This window comes from Schistocerca gregaria, chromosome 1, assembly GCF_023897955.1.
Source record: "Schistocerca gregaria isolate iqSchGreg1 chromosome 1, iqSchGreg1.2, whole genome shotgun sequence".
Taxonomy (NCBI): Eukaryota; Metazoa; Arthropoda; class Insecta; order Orthoptera; family Acrididae; genus Schistocerca; species Schistocerca gregaria.
Window position 1 is genome coordinate 1,046,576,215 of NC_064920.1, and position 20,686 is coordinate 1,046,596,900.

Sequence of the window (20,686 nt, forward strand, 5' to 3'; positions counted from 1 at the left end):
ATACGTTTCTTACGGCCTCCATTTGGCGGCGATCAGTCTCGTGGAGGGCAACAGCCATTGATAGCTTCGATGTGACATCTTTATTCATTAAAGTCCCAGTATCAGATAAAATGGATATCATAAGGCAGAAAGTTGCTTCAGATGTTGTGGCTTAATTGAATTATGTCTTTGTCCAAGCTATTTTAAGTACAATGCTCAATTCTATGAACAGGCTGACTGCCTTGCTATGAACTCACCCATTTCTCCAGCTGCAGCTGATATTTTTATGGAACATTTTGAGCAACAAGTATTAAGTAGTGTTCCTTCGAAGCTTTCTAGTTGTCTCCGCTATGTGAACGATTCATTTGTTATATGGCGACACAGTGAAGAAGAACTTCATGCGTTCCACAATTTCTTAAATGGAATTCACTCCAAAATCAAATTGACCTTGGAGGTTGAGAGTGAGGTCGGTCTCCCATTCCTAGAAGTGTTGGTATAAAGAAGATGTGCTAACAATCTAGGTCACAGAGTGTATAGAAAGCCGACTAGCACAAACAGGTATTTAGATGCCATTTCTCACCACCACCCAGCCCAGAAGCAATCAGTGCTCAACACACTGTCTTCACGTGCCTTCCGTGTCAGTGATGAAGACATCTTGGAATTGGAGTTGAATTTTTTAAATATGACATTGAAGGCAGATGGCTATGATAGTTTTTCAATCGACAGGGCTTTTAGGCGAAATGTTAATCACGCTCATAAGAATGACGGAGAACCGCCTTCTCACCGTTCACCGTTCGTTTCTGGGGTCACTGACCGCATTGGCAGAATTCTAAAGAAAAATGGTGTCCAGACATCTTTCTTTAGTCAAAACAAAATAAAAGATTTTTCCGACGGAAAACGGACGCACCTAATTGCCTCCACAATGCAGACGTTTGTCAAGTGACATGTGGCTGGAGCAAAGTATATAAAGGCGAAACGGGAAGAACTGTTAAAGAACGCATTACGGAACCTGAACGGCACACGCCGCTAAAACAAAATGTAAAACCAGCAGTAGCGGGAGAGCTTCTGTAAAGTTTGGAAGGTATGAGACGAGTTACTGGGAGAAGTACAGCTGTGGGGACGGCGCGTCAGTCATGCTTGGATAGCTCAGATGGTAGAGCATTCGTCCACGAAAGGCAAAGGTCCCGAGTTCGAGTCTCGGTCTGGCACACAGTTTTAATCTGCCAGGAAGTTTCATATCAGCACACACTCCGCTGCAGAGTGAAATTCTCATTTTTCCAGTGATTCTTAACTTGCGCGTTTCTTTTTCTCTTATTCCTGAAGTTATGAAACCGCGCATTCATAATTCTCCGTACCAGCTCTAAAGTTTGTTGTTTTCCGAGCTCTTGTAACATGAGTGAGTCACGGCATTTCTAGTTACCTATTCCAACGATCATTCTTCGCGTCTTTGTACTGCATTAATATTTTTTAAGATTCCCATTTTTGGAGAAGTTGTGTGTGCTACTTTGGACAATACTAGGTATATTTGTCCTACATAGGTGACTTCTAGTTGTTGAATCCTAGCTATGCAACTTATCCGTTTTTCCGACAGGTATGCACAGTGGTTTGTTTCATCATTTCCATCTGCTTTTTTCCTTCCTGTACGTGTTTGAAAAACAACAAATTTATTTATCGCAGCAATACAGAAAGTAAGAGCAAAAACAGAAATCCTGTAACATACCACTGCACATGCATACTGCAAAAACACTGAAAATAAGACTACTGGAATCGCTAACTAGAAAAGGCCTGTTTAGCTTGGTTCTAGCTATCGGCTCCAAGATATTATATTTTTGGAGTATTCGAGAGAGAAACAGCAAAATCATACTGTAAAAAAGCTAAAAATAATGAACCAAGGTTTGTTATTTTTCGCGTTTTTTCAATATTTGTGAAATGTCCACTGTTTTATAATTTTCATACGCGATATCACTCTAACTGCCAATTCCACGTGTCTTTATTACGTCATTTTCTTGAGGGTGGAATGCTGATTTGCAATGAATTTAACTGTACAGAATCCCTTCCTGTACTACAGAAAAAAGCGATAAATAAAAAACCCTCGAATCGACAGAGAGAATTTTCCTATATTGTTTTGTTATTTATGGCATAGTTAAAATGTTTCAAATGGCTCTGAGCACTATGGGACTTAACATCTATGGCCATCAGTCCCCTAGAACTTAGAACTACTTAAACCTAACTAACCTAAGGACAACACACAACACCCAGCCATCACGCGGCAGAGAAAATCCCTGACCCCGCCGGGAGTCGAACCCGGGAACCCGTGCGCGGGAAGCGAGAACGCTACCGCACGACCACGAGATGCGGGCTATGGCATAGTACAGAGGACGATATCATACACTTAAATCTTTAATGACACCCCCAATAACAGAATGTGTAATCGATAACTAAAGCTATACTAAATATATCAGAAATTTCTACCTCATCAAGTATTTAACTGTTTGCTGTCTCTCATTCTGCTAACCGAAAAAATCCGATAAAAACTACTCTTCGAATCAGTAACAGCAAATGATAGCGAGTCGTTGGTTTCTCATTTTTCGTAGGCATTCAAATTTCACTAGTAACTGTAGAAATACATTAAATCCCATGTCGCCTACCTACTGTGATGGTACTCATAACAACTCATCATGGAATTATTGGAATCGGTAACTACAACTGAGCTATGTAGGTCAGTTCTCGTTACCTATCCCAACTATTCAGTGGCTCAGTTATTGCGTTAGAGGTGTGAGTGTGTTTTGTACAGTTTATAGAGTTGTAACTCCTCTCTATAACCAATTATGAAAATGCAATTAATATTGGAATCGCTCGGTAGAATTAAAATATATGGATCAATTCTACTTACCGATTCCAATATTTGTAACTGTTTTTTAATTTTGTTACTTGTGTACTTGCCTTTCTTTTATGATTTCTGTGTCGGATTTTGCAAGCGTCATATTTCTGTTTCAGGTATGTTACTATTTACTTCATTTTCCCGTTATTGTGTTACGTTTCAGTTTCTCCAAGCCCACAATCACCACTTTCCGGCTCCATTCACGTTATAATCAATAATAATTATTAAAAATTAACGCTATTTCATAATATTACTTCACCATGTACTATGCTGTAATGGTATTTTGAGGGTTCTCTGTGTTTTTCTTACTCGTATAAATTACGACTAATTTGTTTAAGAGATTTATACTTGTCTATTTTTTGTTCTTAGTCGTTTTTGTTATCTTCCATTGGTTTTTGCATAATTTGTGACATAGTAAATAATCGCGTAAACTGTGAGTGTAATTTTATCGAATGGTACATTCATGCCGGCCTGTGTGGCCGAGCGGTTCTAGGCGCTTCAGTCTGGAACCGCGCGACCGCTACGGTCCTGCCTCGGGCATGGGTGTGTGTGATGTCCTTAGGTTAGTTAGGTTTAAGTAGTTCTAAGTTCTAGGGGACTGATGACCTCAGATGTTGAATCCCATAGTGCTCATAACCTAAGGTACATTCCTCTGTTTACGAATATAGTCCATCGCCTTCATTGATTATCTCTGCGTTGTGACCTTGCTTCATATATGTCACTGCACAAAGTCGACGAGTGGACTCAGATACTAGACTTTGTCCACATCTGCTATTTTATTGCCGCGCGGGATCAGCCGAACGGTCTCAAGCGCTGCAGTGATGGACTGTAGGCTGATCCCGGCAGAGGTTCGAGTCCTCCCTCGGGCATGGGTGTGTGTGTTTGTCCTTAGGATAATTTACTTTAAGTAGTGTGTATGCTTAGGGACTGATGACCTTAGCAGTTAAGTCCCATAAGACGTCACACACGTTTGAGCATTTTTTGCTATTTTAATTAGCCCGATAGTGCAGCTCGATGATCACGGTCAGTTTTGTCCATGAAGAGTATGTCTGGACAAATAGCATCTACGAAATGTCTTGCACGTGGTTGAAGTATTTTTGGCTCTAAGCAGCTAAATTGAAGCCACCGTCGCAATGGCTGGGCATACAAGTGAAAACAAAATGTGAATGACTCACACTTAAACCGGGGTGGCCGAGCGGTTCTAGGCGCTACAGTCTGGAACCGCCCAACTGCTACGGTCGCAGGTTTGAATCCTGCCTGGGGCATGGATGTGTGTGATGTCCTTAGGTTGGTTAGGTTTAAGTGGTTCTAAGTTCTAGGGGACTGATGGTCTTGGAAGTTAAGTCCCATAGTGCTCAGAGCCATTTGAACAATTATGACAGGTTCAGTTGTACAAATTGTGATTTGAATGGTTAAGAAGAAACTTGCCTGTCGTAATAGACGATGGCGAAACCTACAATGAATTATGCCAACCAACTACAAGACTGAAGAATCAACAGAAATGAAGGGGAAAAGGAAGATACGTATCTTCAGTTGCACGAGTCCTTAGAAAAAGAAAGTACTACATTCGCTTCTAACTTAAATACATTCCTGTTCAGGTATTCCAGCTGCCTACGCTTAACGCTACAGCAAGAGTGCATGAACCTGGGAATACGGACGTGCGACAGGGAAGTGGTACGTGCTCGACGTGCTACGCATATTTAAAAGGGGCAGCGCAACGTTCTGAAATTAAAGAAAAGAGGACTCCCTGCCCTTAGTCTGTAAAATACGCAGAAAAATAACGCCGATGGTGACACAAACATGCTATGAAGTACTAAGCAAAACGAAACTTGATAGTTAAAGGAGGCAGGAATCGGTTACGATTGTGGACGGGTTACTGTTGGTTGCCTATTACAGTTACACACATTTATTTTTAAAACAGTCATTCTAGACTCAACAATGAATAGAAAAATACCACACGTTTTGAACTCAACTGCGTAAATAATAGTGTTTTCAATGCGTTAAAATTTAGCTAATCACCATAAAATACAGATATAAATAATGTTTTTTTAAAAAATAAGCCACTCTGATCACGGCTGAAGGCCTGACACGCCAAAAATGGCAATAAATTAAGAATTTTTAAGAACTCGATGCAATTTACAACTTACAGGTACTGAAGTATTAAAATCTAAGTGATCAAAAACACAGCTGAAGGTATCAGAGGCCAAGAATGGCAGTAAATAAGGTTTTAAGGCTTACTGCTAAAATACAAATACAAAATTATGTTTTGTTTAAAGCAAATGATCACACTCATGGCTGAAAGCCCTACACGCCAGGAACGGAAATTTTATTAAAAAATTAAAAAAACCTGTTGTAAAACAGCCAATAGAATAGCAAAGGTTAATTAAAAAGTAAGCAACTGATCACCACAGGGTGAATAAGATAAGAACCAAGGGGCCACAGACGGTGCTCCAAGAGTCGACATCTGAGAGGATCTGGCGATTAACTTTTTTGCGAGTGATGAGACAGGCAGCCATTAGCTACATTCACTTCACAAGATAGAAACTCGGACTAGTGGCAGTCTACGAATGACCAATGATCTTACTGAGGCTACGTGACGTCCGATAAACCAAGTGCAACGATGGAACAATACGCCAAAAGCACTCCACTCGCTGCTCTTCGCCTAGGCAACACTACGAGCAGCAACACGAACCCGAGCCACTGGAGAATCGCGAGACGTCACAGTGGTGGAGGTCTCTGTACTTGGATTGAAATGTACTCATCTTAAAGCTTGCTGGATCTGGTTTACCACGAGGTCGTGTACCCTCGTGACCACAGGCCTTCCATGCGGCATCCCATGCGCGCCGCCAGCAGTCCTGGCATGTTCCCGCACTGTGCCGCCAACCTAACTGCCACACGACACGTAAAAACAACCACGTCACCCCTAATATAGGTCAACAGTTATTACATGTCGATAACCGCCGCTGCTGCCACCAGCGGACAGGCAACGCTTGTGAAACGAGTGGCGCCAGTCACCACGAGAAGAAGACAAACAACTGCAACCATGCCAACTAAACGATATGGTCTGGCTTCCAACAGAGGGCGGGAACCTACCAACAGCACCAACGCAAGCCGCAGCACAGCTCACAAAAACGTAATGTAGTTGATAATTTGATTTCACTTAGTGGTCTACTGCAGTACCTACACGTACCAAGTTGCTTACATACTCTTCCCTGCTCTTCAATAGTAGCAGCACAGAGTTCAATAATGATTCAAATGGCTCTGAGCACTATGGGACTCAACATCTGAGGTCAGAAGTCCCCTAGAACTACTTAAACCTAACTAACCTAAGAACATCACAAACATCCATGCCCAAGGCAGGATTCGAACTTGCGACCGTAGCGGTCGCGTGGTTCCCGACTGAAGGACCTACAACCGCTCGGCCATAGCACAGAGTAGTTCTCTAAAAAGAAGCGGGACATTTGATAAACGTCACTGTACTGTAGAGAGGTGATCATTACGGTTAAGGACGCATCTCTAGTTAATGGCTCTTTACTAGGTTTGCAATGAATGACCTGATACGGCTGACTACGCCAACCTTTGTATAAAGTTTCCTGCGTTATTTCTCTCACCATATAAATATTATGACGTTCTTCTGAGGCACTCAGCAATTTACTGCTAGAAGACGAAATGTGGAAAAAGAATGTATTCATCGACTATCATACCAATAAAACAAATATATATGCTGAGCACACGTGCAGAAAAATCTTAAGAATTTTTTTCAAAGGCATCACACCATTGATAAGTTTAAAGCAGTATAAATTGTGCAACATCCAATGGACGGAACTACAGTGGCATGAGTAGAGCTACTGGGGGAAATTTCGACTTCACTCCCCTCTTTTCTTTTACTGCTGCCAGTTTCACCCCAATTCTTGTTTAATCCTTACCCTGCTTCTCTTTCCACCAGTAGTTCTTCGCCTGCAAGGCGTAATTGTAAGAATGAAGCAAAATCGCATTTTATCTGTTATTTAATAGTTGTCTTGTATTTTAAGGAACAGTAATTTTGAGTCTAGAAAGTTTTATTTGCCTGTTTGGAAAAGAAGCCACGGAACGTCTAGTTATAAGCGCTAGACCAACCAAAACAGTATAAACTTGTTCTTTGGTGTGAAGCTGCAGTTGGGCCGATTTTGGGCTTGATGGAAATGGTAATGCTAAACAAAGAAGCATTAGTTAGATATGTATGAAATTTATAAGAAGTTTAATTGATTGAACATTGTTGATGTCAGAAGACGTTTTAATTGTTCAGGCTGATAAAGAGAATACATCGGTCCTCGTTTATGGGAAAGATTATATTGCCAAAACATTGCAATATTTTGAGGAGAACAACATTAAACAAATTGTGGTCCCAGCGAAATATATGCTGAGCGCAATACGTGTGTAGACGGTATTTGTTTTCTCACCTTGGACCGTCAAGCCCAAATTAAGATTCATAACCCTGTTTCCCACTACGTCCGATAATTAAATGGATAGGGAGCAAAGGTGAGCCTACCTCTAAATACTGTTACAGGTATTACGGAAAAGTTTCGTCAATGAACAAAATTTTGCAATCTCTAATACAAAAGACCATCCCGATGAATCATGTATCTGGTCGTTGGTTGGGTGCTTGCGTGTGTCTACCGACACGGATGGCTGTTCTGTAGGTGCAGCCACAATAGACGGATATCTGTTGAGAGACTAGGCAAATGTAAGGTTCCTGAAGAGGGGCAGCAGCGGTTTCAGTACTTGTAGGGCCAACAGTCTGGATGACTGACTGATCTGGCCTTGTAACATCAATCAAGACGGTCTTGCTCAACTAATACTGTGAACAGTTGAAAGCAAAGGGGAAACTACAGCCCTAATTTTTCCCGAGGGTATGCAGAGTTTCTGTATGGTTAAGTATTTATGGCATTCTCTTCGGGAAAAAATATTCCGGAGATAAAATAGTCCCCCTTTCGGATCTCTGGGCGGAGACTAGTCAGGAGGATGCCGCCATCAGGAGAAACAAATCTGGCGTTCTAAGGACCGGAGTGTGTAATGTTAGATCCCTTAATTGGGCAGGCAGGTTAGAAAATTCAAAAAGGGAAATGGATAGACTGAAGTTAGATAAAGTGGGAATTAGTAAAATTCGTTGGTAGGAGGAACAAAACATCGGGCAGTTAAATCCAGAGTTATAAATATAAAATCGAATAGCGGTAAGGGAGGAGTAGGTTTAATAATGAAAACGACAACAGGCATGCGGTTAATCTACTATGATAAGCATAGCAAAAGCATTATCGTAGCCAGAACAGACACGAGGGCCACACAGACCACAGCAGTAGAAGTTTATATCCCAATAAGCTTCGCAGATGATGAAGAGATTGAAAAAATATATGATGAGATAAAATAAATTATTCAGATAGTTAATGGAAACGAAAATGTAAGTGTGATGGTTGAGCGGAATTCGATAGAAGGAAAAGGAAAAGGAGGAAATATAGTAGATGAATATGGACTGAGGGAAAGGAATGAAAAAGGAAGCAGCCTGGTAGAATTTGAACAGAGCATGATTTAATTATGCCCAAGACTTGGTTTAAGAATTGTGAAAGGAGGTTGCACAGGTGGAAGAGACCTGGAGTCATTGGAAGGTCTCGGATTGATTATATAATGGTACTATAGACTTTTCAAAACCAGATTTAAAATTGTAAGATATTTCGAGGATCAGATGAGGACTCTGATCACAATTTATTGGTTATGAAATGCAGATTAAAACTGAAGAAACAAGAAAAAGTTAGGACATTAAGGAGATGGTTCCTGGGCAAGTTGAAATAACCAGAGGTTTTGAGAGTTTCACAGGAAGCATTAGGCAATCGTTGAAAACGACAGGGGACAGGAATATTGTAGAAGATGGATGGGTAGCTTGAGAGATAAAGTAGCGAAGCAACAGAGGATCAAATAGGTAAAAAGGCAAGGCCTAGTGGAAATCCTTGAATAGCACAAGAGATATTGAACTTAAGAGGTGGTTTACCATCTTTTGTTTCAAAAAACAGATTTTTTGACCTGCATTCTTGAATCCATAAAAGTGTTTAGAATCCACCCCTGGAACGGTTTTCCCGAAAACGGAAAAGAAATGTTTGTTATTCGCGGTTGAAAAAAAAATGCACGTGTCTTAAGTCGGCCTTTTTCACGCACCAGTTTTTTTTCTTTCGGAGGACTAGTTATAATACCAGTGCTTGGGAGGAAACACACAAATTCAAATGAACGTTTGAAGGCGAGTGTTTGGAAGTTAGCCCCCAATGATTTGCATTCTGGTGCGAAGACTGTGGAGATTGTGACGTTCCTGGCAGTGAAGGGTATTCAGCAATTCTGAAGACCATGACAACGATGAACGTCACCCTGGAACTCTATTCGACGCAGTTCGCTAGGCATTCGGACGACCACCGGATTCAAGCGGCCGAAAACCGCTTGTCACCGGCCTTACGAGCGGCTCTGGAGCAGCACAGGGTTGCCCATATCGAGCAGAGCGCCCTCTATGACGAAGAGGAAGGATTAGTTTATGGACCCGGAATAGCAGATTGAACGTAAGTTGTATAATATTGCATTTATATGTAATCAAAACTTCAAACGCGTTTTCCCCGAAATGACCTTTTTTTATCGCATAGTATGGCAACGTCAGATCTACTGAACCGATTGACATGATTCTTTGTTTCCGACGAAGCTAACTAAATTGTCTAGGAGTTGTACCACTTTCATTCGGATATTTTTACTTGGCCAACGAAGTCGAAAATCGATGAAAAAACACTATTTTTTAAATGGTTGCCGTTTTGTTTCCTATGGTCCAAATAACTTAAGCGAAGTACAACTCCTAAAGAATATTATATATTTCGCTAACGTCAACTCAATTTTGGTTTCAGACAAGCCGGTTGACCTGTGACATACTGTAAGTAGGCTGTTTAGGTTTTTATATTGGTAACGCCACGTAGCGCTCTGTATGAAAATCACTGACTGTGCTGTGTGCAGTCTGAGGCTGGTCGGCATTGTTGCCAATATTCGCCGTTGTAGTGTTTTTGTTCTGTATCAAAATCTTTCATTTGCTAACTATGCCTATCAGTAGTTAGTGCCTCCAGTAGTTTGAATCTTTTATTTAGCTGGCAGTAGTGGCGCTCGCTGTATTGCAGTAGTTCGAGTAACGAAGATTTTTGTGAGGTAAGTGATTTGTGAAGGGCATAGGTTAATGTTAGTCAGGGCCATTCGTTTGTAGGGATTATTGAAAGTCAGATTGCGTTGCGCTAAAAATATTATGTGTCAGTTTAGTGTTGATCAGAATAGTTAAAGAGCGAAATGTCTGAGTACGTTCAGTTTTGCTCAGCTGTTTGAAAATCAAATAATCTAAGAGATTTGTCAGCACAGTAATTCAATAATTTTTGTATGCGGACGTTTCAATACCACGCCTGGAGGTCAGCACCGAAATTTTGTTTCGTTTCGACGACACTTCCGCCTTTGCTCTTAGGCATTTCTGGTCAAAAAAATTTGAGTTAGTAGCGGAAATATCAATAAACATTTTGACGAAGTTTGACATTGGTATCTATAACACAACCCGAGAAAAAATTCTCAAAGGACATGCTTTTTCCGGGCCGAAGACAGTAAACCTCGCCTTAACTGATGAAAAGAGAAAGCACAAAAATGAAGCAAATGAAGCAGGAGAAAGGAAATAAAAACGTCTAAAAAACAAGATTGACACGAAGTGCCAAATGGCTAAGAAGGAATGGCTAAATGAAAAATTTAAGTATTCAGAAGCACATATCGCTAGCGGAAAGATAGATGTCACCTACAGGAAAATTAAAAACGTCTTTGAAGAAAAGACAAGCAGTTGTATGCATATAGAAATCTCAGATGCAAAACCAGTTCTAAGCAAAGAAGGGAAAGCTGAAAGGTGAAAAGAGTATACGGAGGGTCTATACAACGGAGATGAAGCCTGTGTTAAGGAAATGGAAAAAGACATAGCTGAGCATGAGATGAGAGTTACGATACTGCGAAGAGAATTTGGTGGAACACTGTAAGACCTAGGTAGAAGCAAGGCCCTGGGAGTAAACGACATTCCCTCAGAACTACTCCTACTCTTGGAAGAGCAGGCCATGGCAAAACCGTTCCATTTGGTGAGCAATATGTATGAGACAGGAGAAATATCCTCTGACTTTAGGAAGAACCTAATAATTTCAATTCCAAGGGAAGCAGATACCGAACTTTAAGTTTAATAAATAATGGTTGGAAATACTAACACGGGTCTTTGTAGAAGGATGGAAAACTGCTATAAGCCGACCTTGTGGAAGATCAATTTGGATTCCTGGGAAACGTAGGAATGCGTGAGACAATACTGACTCTACGATGTACTCCAGAAGATAGGTTTAGCATTTGTTGACATAGAGAATTCTCTTGACAATGTTGACAGGAATATTCACTTCTGAAAGTCTGATGGTATCAAGTGTAAAACGCAGGGAGCGAAAGGCTATTTACAACTTGTGTAGAAAACAGCCGGCCGATACAAGTGTTGAGGAGCATGAAAGGGAAGCAGTGCTTGAGAAGGGGCAGAGGCAGGGCTTTAGCATTTCCTCGATCTTACTCAACCTGTACAATGAGCAAGAAGTAAAGGAAACAAAAGAAAAATGTGGAGTAGGAATTAGCGTATAGATTAAAAAATAAAAACTTTGAAGTTTTCCTTTGACATTATAATTCTCCCAGAGACAGCAAAGGACTTTGAGGAGTGGTTGAATGGCATGGAAAGTGTTTTGAAAGGAGGATGGAAGATTAGCACAAAAAACAATGATAATGGAATTTAGTCTAATTAAGTCAGGTGATGCTAAGTGAATTAGATTAGGAAACGAGACTCTGAAGTAGTAAAAGAGTTTTGCTATTTGGTCAGCAAAATAACTGATGATGGCCGAAGTAGAGAGAATGTAAAATATATATAAGGGACATTGAAATGAAACCTCCTCAGTATCCTAAAGTAATGGTAACGATTCCATTAACTCAAAAATGTAGTTATACACAGTACACAAAATAGGCGTCAAAACTTTTGGAACATTTATCCCACTGCGACACGAGTCAGTCGATTCCATCCAGCTACTAGGCTGCTGTTGGATACTGGCTTGGACCCAATCACACACTTCGTTGTCCTATGCCCACGCTAATACCCAGTAACCGATGGATCTCGTTCACGGTGATTTTGCGGTAGTCCAAGATTTCCGGTGTGACGACACAATGAGCCTGTCCAGGACGAGCATGGTCTTCCAGTGACACGCGCCCCTCAAGGAATCGTTTGCGCCATTCCACAACACTTGAACCATCCAGAATGTACTCACCATACGTAGCCTTCGTCCGTCGTTACATTCCACGACCTCCAACTCCCTCCGCCGCCAAAAATCGGATCACTCCTCATTGTTCCTGCTTACTCGTCTGTATGTTCGGTAGTGGACGATAACCTGTGTGACCACCTTCTCTTCGATGTGAAACCACACTGGCGCTATACAACATGAAACGGTGAGCACGCGTCAGTCTCTCTACCAATAGATGGCGCCACCATAACCGCAGTTGCGTGGTGCCACCTTACGTGTAAGGCAAAGGTAAATGCACTGACCAGGTTTCATTTGAATGAACCTCATAGTCTAAAAAAGTGGCAAGGAGAGCTTATCTGATGGACAGAAATTAGTTAACATCGAATATTATTTTAAGTGTGAGGAAATATTTTCTGACACCATTTCTATTATGTTTAAACATGTATAAAATCGAAACATGGATGTTTGTTTAGACAAGAAGAGAATGGATACTGTTGAAATGTAATTCTACAGAAGAACGTTGAATATTAGGAGGGCAGGTCCCGTAACTAATCAGGAGTTACTGAATAGAATAAGGAATAAAGGTAATGTGTGCCAAAAACTGGCTAGAGGAGGGGTCGGTTGATAGGACACTTTCAGAGACATCAAGTGAGCCCCAGTATAGTATTGGAGAGAAGAATGGGAGGTAAAAATCATATAGGGAGACCAAGAGACGAATACAGTTAGCGGTTTCATAAAGGTGTAAGTTGCACTAGTTATTTGGAGCTGAAGAGCTTTGCGCAGGGTACAGTAGCGTGGAGAGTTGCATCAAACGTCTTCGGACTGAAGACTACACCAACAACGACAACAACAGCAACAACAACAATAACAACAACAGAAAAGAGTTGGTTCAGCTTCTAGATAGTACAGCTTCCCCACCAGATTGCAGTTTGGTCTCCTTGGATATTAAAAATCTGTATACAAATGTATCTCTGGACGAAACGATCCTCATCGCACAAGAAAATTTCCTCAGACACTGGCGTCTGAACACAGACGAGGTAACAGAGTTACTCACGTTACTTAGGCTGCCTCTACTTTCGTCTCCCTTGGCTCTACAGCTCATGATGAGCCTTGGACTCTTCTACAATTTCCTTCCATTTCTCTCAGTCCTTTGCCAATACTCTTCAGTTTCTATAGTCCATCTTCCTAAGATCTTCCCATCTGGCTCTTGGTCGACCACGTCCTCTCTGCCCTCCTTGCTTTCCTTGTACTATTCCTTTTGGTACTTCTGTATCATTCATGCGAGCCACATGTCGCGCCCACCTCAGTCTAGATGATTTCACTATCCTTCTAATGCGTTGGTGTTTGTTTATGATATACAACTCATGGTTGTATCTCCTCCTCCATCTGCCTCTATCACAGATTGGGTCGATAATTCGTCTAAGTACCTTTATTTCAAATGCATCCAGTATTTCAATACCTTTAGTGGTTAACGTCCAGGTTTCAGAGGAGTATGTAAGCACTGGACGTTTAAGTGATTTATAGATAGTTAATTTAGTGGTACGAGTCAGGTGCCTTGAGGATAGAAGTCTTGTTAGGGCAAAATGGGCTCTATTGGCTAGCATTAATCTCTGCTTTATTTCATAGGAGGTATCATTTAGATGGGTAACTGTCGAGCCCAGGCACTTGAGATGTTTAACTCTTCCAAACGTATAATTGCCCACTGTTATTGCATTTGGCATATTTTCTCTATGTGCTTTTCCAGCTGCCATATATTTTGTTTTTTGTTCGTTAATAATTAACCCCATGTTCCTACTAACCTGTTCAAGAGCCACGAATGTCTCTTCCATTGCTTTTTGGGTTCTTGTTTATGTATGCCATTCGCATAGGCCAGTACCTGCACTGATTTATTTCCATATTCAGAAGGTTTGCGTTTCTCATCACCCTCTCGAGGGCGGCATTAAAGAGAAGGCATACTAATACATCCCCTTGTCACACTCCTATTCTTATACTACCTTGTGTTTCGCTCATTGTCATTCTCACCAACCTTACCAAATTTCTCGAGATTCCCAGTTCATCTAGAGCTAGATATGACTGCTCTCTGTTTATGCTATCATAAGCTGCTTTGTAATCTATAAGAAGGTGATGCGTGCAAACCCCGTATTCGTTTGTTTTTTCCAGGATTTGTCTTAAGGTGAATATTTGATCTATAGTTGACTTCCCGGCCAGAAATCTGCGTGGGTACGTCTCCGTCTCCGTCTCCCTCTGTATCATTTGGAGTATTCTGTCGAATAGTGTATTAGAGAATATTTTATATCCCAGATTAAGTAGTGTGATCCCATTGTAACTGATACACTCCATCTGATCTTCTTATACAGGGTGTTACAAAAAGGTACGGCCAAACTTTCAGGAAACATTCCTCACACACAAATAAAGAAAAGATGTTATGTGGACGTGTGTCCGGAAACGCTTAATTTCCATTTTAGAGCTCATTTTAGTTTCCAACGTCATCAAATTGTAAATTTTCCCAATCATCATGTGTGGGCTGATGAGAATCCGCACCCAATTGTGCAATCACTTAATCAACACAGATTTTCTTTGAACGTTTGGGGTAGGCATTGTTGGTGATGTCTTGATTGGGCGCTATGTTCTTCCACCTACACTCAGTGGAGCACGTTATCATGATTTCATACGGGACACTCTACCTGTGCTGCTAGAACATGTGCCTTTACAAGTACGAAACAACATGTGGTTCATGCACGATGGAGCTCCTGCACATTTCAGTCGAAGTGTTCGTGCGCTTATCAACAACAGATTCGGTGACCAATGGAGTGGTACAGGCGAACCAATTCCATGGCTTCCACGCTCTCCTGACCTCAACCCTCTTGACTTTCATTTATGGGGGCATTTGAAAGCTCTTGTCTACGCAACCCCGGTACCAAATGTAGACTCTTCGTGCTCGTATTGTGGACGGCTGTGACACAATACGCCATTCTCCAGGGCTGCATCAGCGCATCAGGGATTCCGTGCGACGGAGGGTGGATGCATGTATCCTCGGTAACGGAGGACATTTTGAACATTTCCTGTTACAAAGCATTTGAAGTCACGCTGGTACGTTCTGTTGCTGCGTGTTTCCATTCCATGATTAATGTGATTTGAAGAGAAGTAATAAAATTAGCTCTAACATGGAAAGTAAGCGTTTCCGGACACATGTCCACATAACATATTTTCTTTCTTTGTGTGTGAGGAATGTTTCCTGAAAGTTTGGCCGTTCCTTTTTGTAACACCCTGTATATGGGACATGTGATACCCTCTTTCCGTTGTTGGGACGTTTTCTCCTCTTCCCAAATTCTGGTGACCATTTCCAGAAGGCTTCGTTCCAGCTCTCTGCCTCCTTGCTTAAACAGTTCTGCTGGAATACCATCTGTCACTGCCGCCTCGTTGTTTTTCAATTTCTTCTTGGCAATTTTCACTTCATCTATATTTGGCGGGGCAGTGTTGTTGTCTGGGTCCTCTTCCTCATTCATTTCTATTGGATTCCCTGGTATAGCTATTCTAGGGTTCAGGAGACTACCAAAATACCTGCACCATCTTTCGCGTATTCCCTTCTCTTCACTTATTATATTCCCTGCCTCACCTTTTATTAAGCTTGTTTTACTACCAAAAGGCTTCCGTGCCGAATTCACCACTCTACAGAATTTTCTGATTTCATTATTTCTTCTCATGAGCACCATTTCTTTGACACTTGCTTTTATCCATTCTCTCTCTTTTCTTTGGTGAGTAGTCTTTTCAATCCTCCGTTTTTCTTTATATTCTTCTACTGTCTACCTTGTACAGTGTGAGCGCAGTGTTCTCCTATATGCTTCGTTCTTTTCTTCAGTTGTAAATTTCGCATTCAGTATCAAACCAAGATTGTCTTACTTGTCTTGTCTCAACTCAAGTATCTCTCTTGCCGACGTCTCCGCCGTCTTTTTTATCGCTTCCCACTGATCTTCGATGTTGTTATATTCTCCAACGTTTTCCAGAATCCAAGTTATCTTCTCCTGATACTGTTATATAACTTCCACTGATTCTAAAGTTGTTGTATTTCTGTGCACTGAGTCGGACTCGTTTCACTGCGTCAGATATCCTCGCCTTCACTCATACCCCTACCAGAAAATGATCTATATCTATGTTTGGACCTCTGAGACTCCTCACGTCCATTAGGTACGATTTGTGTCTCACATCTATCAACACATGGTCGATCTGGTTTACTGTGTTTCCATCCGGCGAGGTCTCTATTCCCTTATGTATTTCTTTATGTGGGAACAGTGTTGCTTCTATTACCATATTACTAGATGCTGCAAACAGTATAAGCCTTGCTCCGTTCTCATTACATGTTGCATGTTTGCTGTGGGGCCAATTATCGGTCTATAACTCTGTTCTTTCCCCATCTGGTCTGCGGTTATTGTTTTAATATCATGCCCTGGGCACTTATCATATGCTCTTTCGAAAGATTCATAGAATACTTCTTTCTCTTCTTCTTCGGATTCTTCTCTTGTAACATGGGCATTTATTATGATATAGTTAAACAATTTCCCCTTTACCCTGAGCGTTGATAATCTTGGACTAATGGGTGTAAACCCTATTACGAAATGCTTTAACTGATGATGTACAACAAATTCTGTCCCCAGCTCATTATTCCTTTCACTGCAGCTGTAGAATATATTCGCTTCTTTCTTTTCTAAAACTCCACTCCCCGTCCATCTAATTTATTGTAGTGCTATAATACTTTGCATTGGAGTCAATATCTAATCCAGCATTACTTTCAGTGCCCCTGGGCGATATAGAGATCTCACATTCCTTGTATGAATATATAGATCTGATCTACGCGTTATATTTCTCGTCTTCCGTATTTTTCCTCCTTCATTTACTTGAATTCCATCTTTTTCCACGCCAGGTCCGTCTTCCTTCCACTGACCGGCTTTACTTTGTAGAAGTTTCGCAATAACTGTTTTTTAGAGAGCCGGCTGTCAACAGTCAACAGTACGTCCAACCTCTACTGGGGGACAGGTGATATTTAATCAGGGTTTTCTTCCCTTAGCCTTTGGAGACCCAACTCCCAAATGCAAGGCAGCAGTTGTTGTCTTGCTAGTTTTCGTCTACCATGAAGGTTCTGGTGAAGGTTCCCCAATCCGACACCTGGGGAGGTGTCCGATGGGAGACTAGCGACTCCACACGGAACTTCTGCTACCTACCTCCAGCAATCATTTCGCTTTCAACGGTAAATATTACAAACAGAATGATGGTCTGGCCTCAGACTACTGTTTAGCAGTGTGTATCGTGAATATTTTTGTCAGTCATCTACAGCCTAAATATGTTAGACCGAACACTGGTCTATTCAACAGGTACTGTTTTATCGCTGCTGTGTAGAGTAACTCAATATCATGATTGATGCTCACCAAGTGGATAAAGTTAAGGAATTCTGCTACCTGGCATCAAAATAATCAATGACGGACGGAGCAAGGAGGACTTCAAAAGCAGACAAGCACTGGCAAAAAGGGCATTCCTGGTCAAGAGAAGTATACTAGGATCAAACATAGGCGTTAATTTGAGGAAGCAACTTCTGAGGCTATACATATGAAGCACAGCATTGTATGGTAGTGAAATATGGACCGTGTGAAAACCGGAACAGAAGAGAAATGGTTCAAATGGCTCTGAGCACTATGGGACTCAACTTCTAAGGTCATCAGTCCCCTAGAACTTAGAACTACTTAAACCTAACTAACCTAAGGACAACACACACATCCATGCCCGAGGCAGGATTCGAACCTGCGACCGTAGCGGTCACGCGGTTCCAGACTGTAGAGCCTAGAACCACTCGGCCACCGCGGCCGGCAACAGAAGAGAATCGAAGCATTTGATATGTGGTGCTACAAACGAATATAGAAAATTAAGTTGACTGATGAGGTAAGGAATGAGGAGGTCCTGCGTAGAGTGAGAGCGGAAAGGAATATGTGGAAAACACTAACAAGAAGGGACAGAGTAATAGGACATCTGTTAAGACACAGGGACTGACTTACATGGCACTAGAGGGAGCTGTAGAGGGCAAAAACTGTAGTGGAAAATATGCAGCAGATAATTGAGGACGTAGGTTGCAAGTGCTATTCTGAGATGAAGTCATAAGAATGATGAGTAAAAAAAAAAAAAAAAAGTTGCGATATTGTCTCTGACATTACGTTGCTAGCTGAGGAATTTGATGACTTGCACGAATAGGTGGTATCCACTCACAAAGCGATGGACCGTAATAGACACTGACTTACTTCAACTTGCGACTTCCTGGGGGTATTATTTGCTGTGACATCTATTGTAAGCCCAGTAGTCATTATTCTATGATACATACTTCCGCATCGGTATAAACTGAGTTTTTTCTCAATCTACAGTACACCGTATTAGTGGGATACTATTCAGCCAGTCCTCCATGGATGAAGAGTTAGTGAATTTGAAATGCATCTATGTAAATAATGCCTACAGTTCTGCAGTCATTGATAATCTAAATAAAGAAAAAGGAAAAAAAATCAGTAGCTGAGCACAGAGGTCTCCATCTTACACTATTTTCGAGGTCCAAAGTTGTGAAGATCCCGTACATGAGGAACCTCTCTTATGACAAGGCTAAATTTTTTTAAAAACCAGGATTAACGTGTTGTTTTCACTACCGGTAGTAAGCTTCAGCGTAGTTAACATTATCAATGAATGCCTCGATAAGGAAACAGGGTCGTGTGTATACAAATTAGAGTTCAGTGATTGTGAAATGTCGTATATAGGCTAGACCGGCAGCATTTATGAGATCAGTTTCAGCGAGCACATGCTAACCAAGAAGGGCCTCGTTATACAGAATTCTGCGTTTGCTGACCATCTTCAGCCAAGTGGCCATCAGCTTACCACACTGGAAAACTGGAGAATATTACACCTTGCTCAGAAGGAGGAAAGGCTCAATCTGATCGAGGAGCTGAACATTGTTGAACATCTCTATGCTGATCGTTCAGCAACTGATTAGCAGAAATCAAGTATAATATGATAAAACGCTAACCGGGATTTGGAACGTCGCTGCAATGATGGCTTTTATTTGATCGACAGCCTAATTTTTAACTTTTTCGTCGTGGGAGTTGTATTACTTTACCGTAGGTGACTTCATCTTTGATATTCGGTAAATCTTTTTTTAATAACGAAAAATACGTCTTTGTTTCTAGTTCTTGCAATCCTTATGACTATCCTGATCCTAATGCCTTGATGTTTGAGTTGTTGGTCTTGTATGCATACGTTGTGCACTTTATATACTATTTTACTCTGTATTACAGTATTAGCAACATATCTTGAGATACTATTTTATATCATAATTTTATCCATTGTTTTCTGCTTTTTCAGTTTTTATGGATTCATATCATTCCAATGGTTCGCATATGTGCATCTTAATTTGTTATATAATAGCTTTTGTATTTCATAAATGTTGCGTAACACCGGTCATGCGCGGCACCTCGTCTCCTCTCGCCACGCAATAGGCGGTGTTTGCTTCTTTACGACTCACAGTAACATTTGGGTGCTCGCCAAACGGAAATTGTGCTGTGTGCGGTCCATATCGCCTTTATTTTGTAAGAGTTATTTATTTATTTATTTGCTATGGTGGATTCAGCTGGTGTGCTCAAAGTAACATGCGATAGCCGAAATTTTTCCGCCGCCTTCCTGTACCGTCTTGGTGATATGCTGACGGTTTTCATGAACCATGGACCTTGCCGTTGGTGGGGAGGCTTGCGTGCCTCAGCGATACAGATAGCCGTACCGCAGGTGCAACCACAACGAAGGGGTATCTGTTGAGAGGCCAGACAAACTTGTGGTTCCTGAAGAGGGGCAGCAGTGTTTTCAGTAGTTGCAAGGGCAACTGTCTGGATGATTGACTGACCTGGCCTTGTAACAATAACCAAAACGGCTTTGCTTTGCTGGTACTGCGAATGGCTGAAAGCAAGGGGAAACTACGGCCGTAATTTTTCCCGAGGGCAGGCAGCTTTACTGTATGATTAAATGATGATGGCGTCCTCTTGGGTAAGATATTCCGGAGGTAAAATAGTCCCCCATTCGGATCTCCGGGCGGGGACTACTCAAGAGGATGTCGTTATCAGGAGAAAGAAACCTGGCGATCTACGGATCGGAGCGTGGAATGTCAGATCCTTTAATCGGGCAGGCAGGTTAGAAAATTTAAAACGGGAAATGGATATGTCAAAGTTAGATATAGTGGGAATTAGTGAAGTTCGGTGGCAGGAGGAACAAGACTTCTGGTCAGGTGACTACAGGGTTATAAACACAAAATCAAATAGGGGTCGGTTTAATAATGAATAGGAAAATAGGAATGCGGGTAAGCTACTACAAACAGCATAGTGAACGCATTACTGTGGCCAAGATAGATACGAAGCCCACACCTACCACAGTAGTACAAGTTTATATGCCAACTAGCTCTGCAGATGACGAAGAAATAGAAGAAATGTATGATGAG